A 13,764-nucleotide genomic window follows, 5' to 3' on the forward strand; every position below is an offset into this window, starting at 1 on the left:
TTTTAGAAGAGCAGTTAAGTTCCTCGCCTGTGTCTCAATGTGCTGGTAATACCAGGAAGGTGAATGCTTGAACCGGTCGGGCGGGTGGGAATAACTTGGCTGCAGGTAGAACTTCTGAGGGAAGACCAGCAAAACCAGGAAGCAAATAGCAAGTTCCCAAAAAATGTGCGGGTGTCAAACACATAAAAGTGTTATTGCCGAATGTTTTGTTTTTGGCAATATGTTCCAAATGCCTATTTTTGGTAAACATAACTTTTCAGGAGATTCAGGGTTGTGCGTGGCAAAACATGTCCCTCTGTTTTTGTGTCCTGCCGCACAAACAGCCGGCGGCAGGGCTCTCGTTCCCTGCTCTCGCTATTGCCACAGCAGGGCTGCGATATTTAGACCTAAGGGATGGGTTTAGGAATGGAAGGAGAGAGAACGCCTGTGTTCTGTAAGGGCTATGAATGCTGACCCTTTGCCTCCGTCTGCCGCTTTTCCTGTGCGGGTGATGAAGCTGTTTTACTTTCCTCTGTTGTTCCTGGTCTAAGTAGTTGCAAGGCTGTCGCCGCTGTGGGTGTGCAATTTGTGTTGCTGTGTTTCTGTGGAGTCCTAGCTACGGCTCGCTTCTAGTGTGGCCAAGCGTCAAGGTAGGGCTTTCAGCTTAAAGCTTCAGAAGCGCTGCGCGCCGAGATGGGTGTAGGTGAAACTGCTGTTGCGCCTGCAGCTGTGCTCGCAGGGATGCTGGGTGGCTCCGCATCAAACCGGCGAGGTGCGCGTGGACCTCTGTCAGGCTGCGCCCTGGGTGCGCGAGCGTGCGGTGTTTTTGCTGTTCCGGCTTGCACGTGCGAGGGCTTAACGTTTGATTTAATGCATTTCCTTTAACGGCAGGCTGTAGTTGGGCTCTAGATGGTATTCCTACGTGGGCGCAGGAGCTGTGGAATGGTTAAGCTGTTGCTGTGCCTCCAGGTGACTTGTTCAGTAACACTGTTTTTCCAGGTGCAGATGGATGAGTCGTGCAGGGCAACGGAGGAGAGCCCAGGGGAGCGCTGTAAGAAGGTGAGTCTGTGTGTAGTACTGGAGGGAAGATGTGACTGATGGCTATAGGGCTCCATTATGGGTTTTACTCTTTTTTTTTTTTTTGTGATCTGAGGGTGCTAAGCGATGAGCCGAGCGTGATGTGGGCCCTGGAGGTGAGTCAGGCAAGGTGACCGGTGCTTGGTGGGCTGGAGTAGGTGTTCTTTTTCAGGTTATTCAGGGTTTTTTCTCCTTCTCTTCACTTTCCCATCCCAATTTGGGGCCGATTCCCTCAAACAGGGACTTCCCCCTGTGGGGCTGCTTATGCAGCCTGGGAGCTGCTGCCTGGGCACAAAAATACCTCAAACCCCTTGACTCTGGGCCTGCAATGAGGGGTGAAAATACAGGAAGAATTCTGGTGGAAAGAAAACAACTTGGGGCTTCTGGGAAAGCCAACTCCAGCTGGATTTGTGCGGCTGGAAAGGAAAAAAAAGGGGGTGGGGGGAAGGAACAACAACCTAAAAGCACCCGCCAACCATTCTCATGCACAAAACCGAAAGTGAAAATGACCATTTTTTGTAGGGCAAAAGCACAAAAAATCCCCACAGAACTCAGTAGTTTGGAAAAGCAACCCCAATTATTACATTATGTAAAGAAGGCGGGGGAAAAAAAAAGAAAACCAAACCAAAACCCGATCACAACCCTGATGCCACATGCCTACAAGCAGTTCCTGGGGCTTATTCTGCGGGGGTGGGAACCCAACCTTGTTCCCCAGGTTTGCTGTGCTGCTTCTCCTCCCTCGAGACACTTTGCTGTTTGGTGCAGAGGCAATGAACGGCGCTGCTGGGGCTGCGAGGGGGAAAGGTGCAGAGGAATAGAAGCTCTGTGGATGCAGCCAAGTTACGGTTTCTGGATGGTATTAATCGAGAAGAGTAATTCAGATAATGCTGCTGCCCAGCGACCAGAATTGGGTACTGAGCCCGGGAGCCGCGCACGCGCGGTGGCGTCCCTGTGATCCCCATTGCTCTCTCCGCAGGTAACAGCCCTGCGATGCTGCGGTGCCTGCGAGGTGATGCCGCCGTGCTCGTTGCTGCTTCCTGGTAAGGAAAGGCCTCCTCTGCTCTTGCTGCAGCGTGGTGGTGTGTCGGACACGATTCCCTGTGTCGGGTGAGGCCTAGGGCTGCCGGCGAGGTGAGCGAGCCCCTTTGGTGGGTGCAGGGGTGTCTCCTTGTGTGCCTGTACTACTGGGGCTGGTGGGATGGGAAGCTTCAAACGACCCGCCGAGGCAGGCTTCTGGTATGCTAAAGGCGAGCGGGTGAGGGCAGCCCTAGGAGTTACCCGGGAGCTGATAGAAGGGAAGAGGGAAAGGAGGAGGAGGATGATGACCTTTTCCCCCTGCAGCTTCTGGGTGCAGAAGATGGCCGACTCCCCAGCTCACCAGAGCTCCCCCTCAGCCTCCCCTGGCCCCCCTTGCCCCGTGCGCCTGCCCCCAGCTCCAGCACGGGCGAGCTAGGCTACGTGCCTAGGAAGCCTCATCTGGTAAGAGCTGTAAGACACCCACGTATTCTCTTCAGGTGGAGGACGGCCTAGAGTCTGGAGCTGCAGAAGAGGCAGGGAGGAGAGGAGGGGAAAGAAGCATCTGAACGGCTAAATTGTGCCAGCAGCGCTGAGAGCGAGAGTCGCGGTGAGTCCTGGGCCACTGGGGCCCCGTTGCCTCTCTTGTGCGTCCTGGGCCCTCCCTGTCTCTCCCCCGGCCCCCTCTCTTTCCTTACCTGCTGCAAAATTTACTTTTTTTTTTTGCGGCCCCCCCCACCGCACCTTCTTTCTCCATCTCGCTCTGAGTGTCTCCTTGCCTCCCTGTCTTTTCAGTCCTCCCTCTCTCTGTCCTGTAGCCTGTGGTTCCTTTTTCTTTCTCCGCCTCTCTCTGCCTGGCTCTGGCTCCGTTTTTTTTTTTTTTATTCCTCCTGCTCTGTCCTGTAGCCTGTCGGTGTTTTGTTGTTCTCTGGCTCTCTTGATCTGACTCCCTGTGTTACCGAAAAACGCGTTAAAATCGGAAACGACTCCTCAACACCAATTTAGTATTAAAGAGCAGGCATTCTTTATTCGCGGCGCCGAATGCACGGGGGATCGCTCCTCCTGGCGTGTGTACCTCACGCACCTTTCCCGTACAATTTGTAGATCAATGTTTTACGTATTCATACATATTCATTATTGTCCTGTCTGCTGATTGGTACAAACTTGCTGGTTCTGTATGTAAATCGCTGCGCAGGCTCGGTTGTCCTCTTCCGTTGTTCTCTTCTGTTACTTGGGTCGGTGGTGGTCTGTGAGTCGGTGGTCGCGATCTCCCCCTGCCGGAATTACCTTTTAGCTTCTCGGCTCTTACTCTTGGCGGTCTTGGCTAGTTTTCTCAGTCCGCTAAGCGAAACCGCGTTTTGTCATCCTTTTCTGACAGAAGCACGTTGTCTGTTGTTCTGTTCGCATTAACGATCGCCTAGGGACTAAAATGCAGATCGACAGATGCGCTGATTGGTACGCTCCATGTTCCCGTAATGGAACACCGTCTCTGGTTGATTTCATCACTTTGGTTACATTTCCCCTGTTTGGAAGTTCTGAAATAATAATTTTCTCAATACTTCCATCCTAGATCAATAATATTCCACTATGTCAGTTCGGTGTTTGGTTCATCTTCTCAAAGTTTTCACTTGATTGTGGTCTCCAGGGTGTATGCAGGTCCCATTTTCTACCCAAAATTTTATTAATTTGTTGAAGTACCTCTGCAAAAAAATGTGGTGCTCTATCAGAGGACATTCCCGTTGGCACTCTAAATCTTGGTATTATTTCCTTCAGCAACGTTTTAACTACTACTCTAGCTTTGTCGGTGCAGCACGAGAAAGCTTCTGGCCATCTAGAAAATTTGTCAATCAGCACTGACAAATACTGCTCTATCTATTTTGTCTGGGTAACTCAGAGAACTTAATTTGCTAATAATTTCCGGGAGAATTTTTTGTTTTGTTACTCCTAAAGGTTGTTTCCTTTGGTTCAGGGGATTATTTCTAGGACAGATTGGACACTTAGCTACTATGGGTTTAACTATTCTTGTCATGCCTACACACGCTACAGATGTTTTTAAACTCAAAACCGTAGCGCCTACAGCCTAATGTGTTTGCTCATGGTTTTCTTTTGCAAGTTCTGTCATAACTTGTGGGGTGGTTGTTGTTATTACTTGTTTTTCTGGTGTTACCTACCATCTCTCTGTGTTTTGTGATGCTTCCAATTGTTCTGCTAATTGCTCATCCAATTTATTATATCTCGGTTTCAACTTTGGAATTCTGATCTGTTTTACTGGTACTAGTGCAAGGATACCTTGCTCTGCAGTCCTCTTTGCAGCTTTATCGGTCAGTCGTTTGCTTATGTTTACAGCCGTCTGGCCAAATTGATGAGCTTTGCAACGCTTTACCGCCACTTCTTTTGGTTTCTGCACATCTTCCGGAAGTTGGAGAATTTCTTCTTTATGCTGTATTGATGATTCTTGGGCTGATGGCAGTCCTTTCTCCTTCCCAATAGCTCCATGATCGTGGATCACACCAAATGCACGTTTGGAATCAGTCTAGATATTTATCCTTTGTCCTTCTGCCATTCGCAGAGCTCGCTTCAATGCTACCAATACTGCTTTCTGTGTTGAGGTGTTTGCAGGCAGCACCCCTGACTCCGTTCCCTCGGCGGCGATAACGACAGCATATCCGGCCATTCGCTTCTCTTCTCGCCCAGAGCTTCTTCCATCTGTAAACAACTCCAGATCAGGATTTTCCCAGAGGTTTGTGTCTCAGGTCTGGTCTGCTGGAATAGACTTGTTCAATAGTTAGCAAGCGATCGTGTTCTAAATTGTCCGTAAGGTTTTCTGTTGTTAAAAACATAGCAGGATTCAGTATAGCAGTAGTCTTCGATTCCACATCGTCTTGTTCTAACAGAACAACTTGATATTTCAACATTCTGCTAAGGGATAGCCAACGACCCCCCTTTTGTTCTAAAACAGTCACCGCTATGTGCGGGACATATACTGTCATCTTCTGTCCCATTGTTAACTTTGGGGCTTCCCGGATCGGCAGCGCTGTCGTTGCTACTGCCCGTAAACACCTAGGCCATCTTTTACTCGCGTGGTCGAGTTGTTTGGAGAAGTAGCCCACAGGTCTCTTCCAGGTTCCCAGTCGCTGTGTCAGCACTCCAAGGGCTAAATGTTGTCTTTCGTGGACAAACAACTGAAAAGGTTTAGCGAAATCAGGTAGGCCTAATGCAGGGGCCATCATCGAGGCTCTTTTCAGTTCTTTGAATGCCGTTTGGCATTCGGGCGTCCGGGTTAAATATTTATCCTTTGATTCTTTCAATGCCTCATATAATGGTTTTACATAGAGTCTGTAGTTCAGAATCCAGAGCTGACGCCATTTCACTATTTTCAGAAAAGCTCTCAATTCCTTCGGGCCGCTAGGTTTGGGAATTTGACAAATAGTTTCTTTCTTTTCACTTTCTAATTGTCTTTGTCTTTGAGATATTTCAAATCCTAAATAAATGGCTGCTGCTTCTCCTATTTGGGTTTTGTTTCTGGAAACTCTGCATCTTCCTTGGCCCAGAAAATTTAAAAATTTCAAAACATTATTCTTTACTTTCTGCCACTATCAGAATGTCACCTGCATTCTGTAACAATATGCCTCTCCCTGGGTTCTGTTTTTTCTATACATTTCTATATTTCTAATTTTTTTCTTGCCAGCTGAGTCCCAAATATCGTAGGACTAATTTTAAATCCTTGTGGAAGTACGGTCCATGGTAGCTGTGTCTTTCATTCTGTGGTGGGGCTTTCCCATTCCAAAGCAAATAGGCTTTGACTTTTTATGCCTGGAGGTATGCAAAAGAAGGCGTCCTTCAAATCTAGTACAGTAAACCATTTATGCTCCTCCTTTAAAAGAGGTCAGTAAAGTGTATGGATTAGCTACTACCGGATGTATATCTTGGACCACCTGATTTATAGCCCTTAAATGGTGAACTAGCTAATACTCTTTGCCTCTAGATTTCTTTACTGGCGACACAGGAGTACTATATTCTGATTCACATTCCACTAAAAGCTCATATTCTGAAAAATTTTATAATTAACTTCTGTAATCCTTTTCGAGCCTCTCGCTTAATAGGGTATTGTTTTTGTCTTACGGGCTTGGCTCCAGGCTTTAAGGTTACTTTTACCGGCTCTGCCCACTTAGATCGCTCCGGAGCTCCGCTCGCTCAAACCAAAGGAATTACTACGTTTTCCACTTCCTCGGGAACCCGTTCCTCCCTGGAGGAATCCTGTAACATAAACGCTCTCGCCTCTGTGGCTTTTGATTCTGGTATTAGTGATTTAATCTCTCCATCTTTAAAAGTTACTTGAGCATCTAATTGACCTAATAGATCTCGTCATAACAGAGGCAGTGGACATTCAGGCATAGACAGAAACTGGTGAGTTGCCCATTGCTTCTCCAATTTAAACTTTAATGGCTCTGAGAGGGGCTAATTTTTCTTTGCCCTGTTGCGCTAGCAACATCTACTGATTTATGATCAAATTTCTCTTCACGTGTATTCAATACCAAAGAAGTGGCTCCCGTATCTACCAAAAATTCTATTTCTTCATTCCGTAGCTTCAGTGTAACCAGGTGTTCAGCTAGGGTTGATTCCCCTGGTCTCCTTCATGCCGAGCTACTTCAAGCATTTAACCCAGATCTCTGGATTCAGGTTGTTCTAGTTTCTGAAGGTTGTTTTCTCTCCCCCCGCCCCCATCTGGGGCTGATTGTCTTATGAATATAGAGACCAGCTGAATTGCTTTTTCTGGTTTTTCTGGGTTCAAATGAGTATATTTTCTGGTGGTCACCTTCAGTCTTTCCATAAAGGCTGAAGGGGACTCACTTAATTCTTGTCTCACTTCATAAATTTTGACCAATTTATTGCTTTTGGCATTGCTTGTCTTACTCCAAATAAAATCTCTCTCTGACATCTAGTCAACATTCCCCTGGGTCCTGGCTGATTAGGGTCCCACTCGGGATTTGTAGATGGAAAATTCTTATTCATTGTTCTCTGTAAATTCCTGTTAGCATGTGCTCCCTGCACCTGCCTTCTGGCTGTATTCAATACTATTTTCTTGTCAGTTTCATCAAGCGAAGTATCCAGTATCACAAGTAGAGCAACACTCTTTCAAGTTCTCACCACGTTTTCCTCTTTTCAGAAACATTGCCGTAGAATCTTGTGGACATACCTCACGCTGTTTCTGCTGCTCGGGATGATTCCACGGTGTAAAGAACAAATCAACATATGCCACTTCTTCCCATTTGCCTTCCCTTTTTACAAAACAACATTAATTGCAAGATGGTACGATATTGCAATGTCTCGTGTTCTGGCCATTTGTGCCCACCTTCCAATTGATACGTTGGCCACCAATGATTGCAATATTCAATTAATGGTTTCCGAGTTAGTGGGTCACCGCCCCCGACGTCTTTCCAGTGCTTCAAAATACATCGCAAAGGTTTTCTCTGTGGGATAGGTTTCCTACTCAGTAATGCTCCCGTCTCCCAGTCGACTAGTAGTTGTGATAGTGCACTATCACAACTACTAGTCAGAGGGACTCCAACCCCCGTTAGAGGTCTCACTGGAAATCTGCCACTGGGATCTGTAGCCCCCTGCTAGATATCCCTGGAGACTTCAACCCCCTGTTGAAGACTCCCCTACCCTCGGGTCCCGCTCCACAGGCTTTCGCCTAGCAGAGACTTACCAACCGAGGCACCTCTTGGCCCCGACCCTGCGTGGCTTTCGCCGCGCCTTACGGGCAGGCCTGTGGGACTCAAACCCGCTATCCTATCCTATGTGGGAAACTAACCCCACGTATTATTCTACCTAAGTTTCTTCTTCAAAGAATGCCTTGTTTACCTCAATCCAGGGGATCTTGCTCAGAATTCTCTGGCCCGGGGATCGGAAGCTCTCCCGGAGAATTCCTCGGGGCCGGCTGCAGGTCCCACGATCCCACGGATCCATCGAGATTCAAAAGCAGGTTCCCACCTGGGGTGCGAAAACTGTTACCGAAAAACGCGTTAAAATCGGAAACGACTCCTCAACACCAATTTAGTATTAAAGAGCAGGCATTCTATATTCACGGCGCCGGATGCACGGGGGATCGCTCCTCCTGGCGTGCGTACCTCACGCACCTTTCCTGTACAATTTGTAGATGAAAATTTTACATACTCATACATAGTCATTATTGTCTTGTCTAGCGATGGGTACAAACTTGCTCGTTCCGTATGTCAATCACTGCGCAGGCTCGGTTGTCCTCTTCCGTTGTTCTCTTCTGAGTAGGTGGTGTTACTTGGGTCGGTGGTGGTCTGTGAGTCGGTGGTCGCGATCTCCCCCTGCCGGAATTACCTTTTAGCTTCTCGGCTCTTACTCTTGGCAGTCTTGGCTAGTTTTCTCAGTCCGCTAAGCGAAACCGCGTTTTGTCATCCTTTTCTGACAGAAGCATGTTGTCTGTTGTTCTGCTGACATTAACGATCGCCTAGGCACTAAAATGCAGATCGACAGGTGCGCTGATTGGTACGCTCCATGTTCCCGTAATGGAACACCGTCTCTGGTTGGTTGATTTCATCGCTTTGGTTACACCTGTTCCTGTTGTTCAGTTTCTTCTTTTTTGGCTTTGTGTGATTCTCTCTGTGATTCTGTTTTTCTCTGCCTCGCTTTTCCCAGCTCCCCGTCCCTCACTTTTAATGCCCGTTATCCTTCACCAGCACACTCTCCCTTGGTTCCCATCCTCGTTTCTGAATTCCTCCTGCTTTGCCACGTAGCCCGTGACTTTTTTCTTAATCTCTCTCTGTCTGCCTCAACGCTCCCCCCGTGCTTTTTAATTCGTCTTCTCTGCTCTGTACCCTGCTACTGTTCTTGCCTTTCTGAGTTCTTCTCTGTCCAGCTCCCTTTCCCTATTCATGAATTCCTGTTTTTCCTGCAGCCACCGCTGTTCCCTGTGACCTCCATCTCTCTCTGTCCAGCTCCCTGTGCCTAGGTTTTAATTCCTGCCTCTGCCCGCTGTAGCCTGTCTAGATGTTTCTCTCGGCCTCTCTCTCTGTCCGGCTCCCTCTCTCTGTGTTCTAATTCCACGTTCTCTGTCACGTGGACCCGTGCTATTTGTTTGTCCTCATCTCTCTCTGTCCAGCTCCTTGCTGCGATGTTTTATTTCCTCATTTCCTCCCTCTCTGTCTTTGTAGCCCATTGCTGTTGGTTTGTTTTTTTTCTTTTTTTTCACTTGTTTCTTCATGTGTCTCTGTCTGCCTCCCAGTCCCTGATCTTTAATTCCTCCTTCCCTGTAGGCCGCTGTTCCTTTTTTCCATTCTACATTGTGTTCTCTTTGGTCTCGTGTTCTTATTCATTGATTCCCTCCTCGCTGCCCTGTGGCTTGTCCCCATTTTATTGTTGCTTCTCTCTCCCTCTCTCTGGCTTCTTGCCCCTGTTTTTAAAATTCCTCCCTCTCTTCTCTCTTCCCTGTAGGCCGTGTGATCTTTAGCCTTTCTCCATCTCTTTCTGCCCAGCTCTCTGTGTCTATTCATTAATTCTTCCCTCTCTGCCCTGTAGCCTGTAGCTTCTGTCCTTTCTCCATCTTGCTGTCCCTGGCTCCCCCGTGACCCTATGCTAGAATTGTTTCTCTCTTCTCTCCGTACGCATTGCGATTCCTTTTGCTCTCTGTCTCCCTTTGGTTTTTTTCTTTTTTTTTTCTGGCTCCCTGTCCCTAATTCTTAATTCTCTGCCTTCTCGTGCCCCATGGTTTGTTCTGTGGGGTTCTCTCGCGGTTCCCTCGCAGTTCCCTCCAGTCCATACTGGGCTATATTGGTCTAGTCCATACTGGGCTATATTGGTCTAGTCCATACTGGGCTATATTGGTCTAGTCCATACTGGGCTATATTGGTCTAGTCCATACTGGGCTATATTGGTCTAGTCCATACTGGGCTATATTGGTCTAGTCCATACTGGGCTATATTGGTCTAGTCCATACTGGGCTATATTGGTCTGTCCCGGCTTCCTCCCACTTCTTTCCCAGTGCCTCACAGTAGGTCCCGGTTCCGTCCATGGGGGGAACTGTGAGGGAACTGTGAGGGAACTGTGAGGGAACTGTGAGGGAACTGTGAGGGAACTGTGAGGGAACTGTGAGGGAACTGTGAGGGAACTGTGAGGGAACTGTGAGGGAACTGTGAGGGAACTGTGAGGGAACTGTGAGGGAACTGTGAGGGAACTGTGAGGGAACTGTGAGGGAACTGTGAGGGAACTGTGAGGGAACTGTGAGGGAACTGTGAGGGAACTGTGAGGGAACTGTGAGGGAACTGTGAGGGAACTGTGAGGGAACTGTGAGGGAACTGTGAGGGAACTGTGAGGGAACTGTGAGGGAACTGTGAGGGAACTGTGAGGGAACTGTGAGGGAACTGTGAGGGAACTGTGAGGGAACTGTGAGGGAACTGTGAGGGAACTGTGAGGAGGGGGGCGGCCCCCCGGGCCCCAGCCCCCCCCCCCCCCGCCTGGGGCCAGGGCCCCGCGGCCGCCGGCCCCTTCCTCCTCTGCCCGCTCCCGTCGCAGACGGCTCGGTATGTGTCACGAGCGGCAGCCCCGTTCAGCAGCTCTCGGAGGGCGCGCGGCTGTGCCCGGCCGTGACCGGGGCCCGCAGGGGTTTCCCGCTCGCCCCGAGAAGGCGCTGGCCCCGAGCCGGCGCGTCCCGCCCCGCCCGGCCCTCGGCGCCCTCGCGAGCTGAGCGCGGCCCGGCCAGCAGGGGGCGCTGGCGCGCACCGGCTGGGCGCGGTGGCGGGGCCGGTGGGGGCCGTTCCTTCCGGCCGCCCTTTAAGGGCCGCCCCGCGGGGCTCGGGCTTCCGGTGGCGCGTGCGCGGCGCGTCGGAGCGGGGGCGGGAGCGGTGCGTGTGGAGGGCGAAGGGCCGGTGCGTGTGGCGGGCGGGTCGCGAGGCGTCCCTGTGCGGTGCCGGGGCCCCTCTGCGGCCCGGCGTGGGAAGCCCGCGGCCGGCGGAGCCTGCTGGGAGCTGGGCGGGGAGCGCCGCGGCGGTCCGGCCGCCGGCAGCCATCCCCTGCGGTGGCCGGCAGCCCCTCGGGACGCCTGGAGGCCTGGCGGTGCCCGAGCCTCGCCTGCGGCAGCCGCCTGAGAGAGCAGCGCGGCCGTGTCCGGGGGCCGGAGAGCGCTGGTGGGTGAGTTCGGGCAGCGGGGGGCGGGTGTGTGTCTCCGGGCGGGGCCGGGGGGCTCCGTGCCCCGCAGAGGAGCCCCGGTCGGGCATCGTTCGCTTCCGAACAATGCAGGTCTGTCCCTGGTTATTTTCTGTGTACAGTGTTTCGGGCCACCTGAAAGCCTTTGGCCGGGTAGGTTTGGTGCGGGGCGATGGCAGGTGTGGACCCTGAAAGATCTCGGGTGGGGGGCGTGGGAGGTATTTCTTGCCTTAAAACTCTGAGCCCACCTCGTGTGTCATGTCGTGTTATCATGTCGTGAGTCTCGTGACTGTGGCAAATGGCTGAGTCGGGCGTTTTCTGATAACTAACTTCTGAACGTGTGCGTGTGTAGGCACGGGGAGATTTGTGCAGGGTGACAGAGCCCCTTGTGCTTCTGTGCTAATGTCTACCTGTTCTAGACCTCCAGTGTTGGAAAGCCTTTGTTTAGTGCCTAGTTTTGGCTGCGTAACTGCTGTTGCGCCTGCGGCTGTGCTCGCAGGGATGCTGGGTGGCTCCGCATCAAACCGGCCGCCGGGCGGCCGGGTTGTGCCGCAGAGCATGCCGGGAGCTGTAGTCCTTGCGGCTGCCGGGCGGCCGGGTTGTGCCGCAGAGCATGCCGGGAGCTGTAGTCCTTGCGGCTGCCGGGCGGCCGGGTTGTGCCGCAGAGCATGCCGGGAGCTGTATGCCTGGCGCAGTGGCTGCCGGCCCTGTCACGTGGTTCGCCGGGCATGGCGGGAGGCGCGGTCTTCCGGCGCTCGGGTGCCGGCCGGCCGTGGCGCGTACGGTACACGAGGTGTATTTTTGGGGTTGGATTCGTGTTGATTACTGGGGGCTTGCGGGTGCGGCCGCTTCCCGAGAAGCGGTGAGTTCCCCGGGAGCTGACAGAAGGGAAGAGGGAAAGGAGGAGGACGATGACCTTTTCCCCGTGCCCAGGGCGCAGATGATGGCCGCCTCCCCGGCCCACCGGAGGTCCCGCTCAGCCTCCCCTGGCCCCCCTTGCCCCGTGCGCCTGCCCCCAGCTCCGGCACCTCCCCATAAGCGTGCTGCATAGCCTTAGGCCGCCCCCAGGCCCTGTCGTGAAGGCAGCAAGCCGTCCCTCAAGCGCACTGGATTCCCCCTTGGCGCAGGGGCCCTTAGCAGTAGCGTGGGGAGGGAGCGGTGTGTCCAGAAGCCCCTGCGGAAGGAGAGGCTTTGGCCAGGGTCGATCGACGGTAATGACGGTCGCTGTTTCTTCTTTCCCTCTCCCAGAGACCGTGCTGAGGACGTGGTTGTCTGTCCTTTCCCCGGGGATGCCGTTGCCTGCGGCCGTCTCAGGCTCGCGTGGCTTCTCTCTGCCCGTCCTCGCCGTCCTCGCAGCGCAGGGCCGAAAAGGGATAGACAAAGCCCTTCCCGGCTGCGGACAGGAGCTGCCTCGGCTGAAGCTGGAGACGCCAACGAAAGGTAAAGAAGAAGAAACTGAAGGTGCTCTGGCTGCCAGCTGCCTTCCTGCCGCAGGCAAGAGAGAGCCTGTCCATGCAGGTGGGGGAGGAAGGATCCCCCTTCATAGCCCGCAGCGGGCCAGGGCACCAACGTGCACCGTAGGGTCCGTACGCGTAACCCGGAGTTGGGTACGGGCGTGTAGTGCACGAGCGAGCTAGGCTACGTGCCTAGGAAGCCTCATCTGGTAAGAGCTGTAAGACACCCACGTATTCTCTTCAGGTGGAGGACGGCCTAGAGTCTGGAGCTGCAGAAGAGGCAGGGAGGAGAGGAGGGGAAAGAAGCATCTGAACGGCTAAATTGTGCCAGCAGCGCTGAGAGCGAGAGTCGCGGTGAGTCCTGGGCCACTGGGGCCCCGTTGCCTCTCTTGTGCGTCCTGGGCCCTCCCTGTCTCTCCCCCGGCCCCCTCTCTTTCCTTACCTGCTGCAAAATTTACTTTTTTTTTTTGCGCCCCCCCCCCCCCGCACCTTCTTTCTCCATCTCGCTCTGAGTGTCTCCTTGCCTCCCTGTCTATTCAGTCCTCCCTCTCTCTGTCCTGTAGCCTGTGGTTCCTTTTTCTTTCTCCGCCTCTCTCTGCCTGGCTCTGGCTCCGTTTTTTTTTTTTTTATTCCTCCTGCTCTGTCCTGTAGCCTGTCGGTGTTTTGTTGTTCTCTGGCTCTCTTGATCTGACTCCCTGTGTTACCGAAAAACGCGTTAAAATCGGAAACGACTCCTCAACACCAATTTAGTATTAAAGAGCAGGCATTCTTTATTCGCGGCGCCGGATGCACGGGGGATCGCTCCTCCTCGCGTGCGTACCTCACGTACCTTTCCCCTACAATTTATAGATGAAAATTTCACATACTCATACATATTCATTATTGTCCTGTCTGCTGATGGGTACAAACTTGCTCGTTCCCTATGTCAGTCACTGCGCAGGCTCGGTTGTCCTCCCAGTACAGTGCGGGGAACGGGGACGTACAGTGCGGGGAACGGGGACGTACCAGGATCTACTGGGTTTTACTGGGAGGGAACTGGGACGTACTGGGAGGCTCTACAATGTCC

At 52.2% G+C, this 13,764-nt stretch overlaps 1 long non-coding RNA gene across 1 annotated transcript; it reads left to right on the forward strand.

The window, feature by feature from the left end:
* Positions 1–2,560: 2,560 nt before the first annotated feature.
* On the forward strand, positions 2,561–13,089 carry LOC142051475 (uncharacterized). The gene is made up of 3 exons (XR_012658512.1): positions 2,561–2,680; positions 12,493–12,684; positions 12,943–13,089. It is a non-coding gene; the product is annotated as an uncharacterized LOC142051475 (long non-coding RNA).
* Positions 13,090–13,764: the final 675 nt, after the last annotated feature.

The sequence above is a fragment of the Phalacrocorax aristotelis genome, unplaced genomic scaffold (genome assembly GCF_949628215.1).
Source record: "Phalacrocorax aristotelis unplaced genomic scaffold, bGulAri2.1 scaffold_51, whole genome shotgun sequence".
Classification (NCBI taxonomy): Eukaryota; Metazoa; Chordata; class Aves; order Suliformes; family Phalacrocoracidae; genus Phalacrocorax; species Phalacrocorax aristotelis.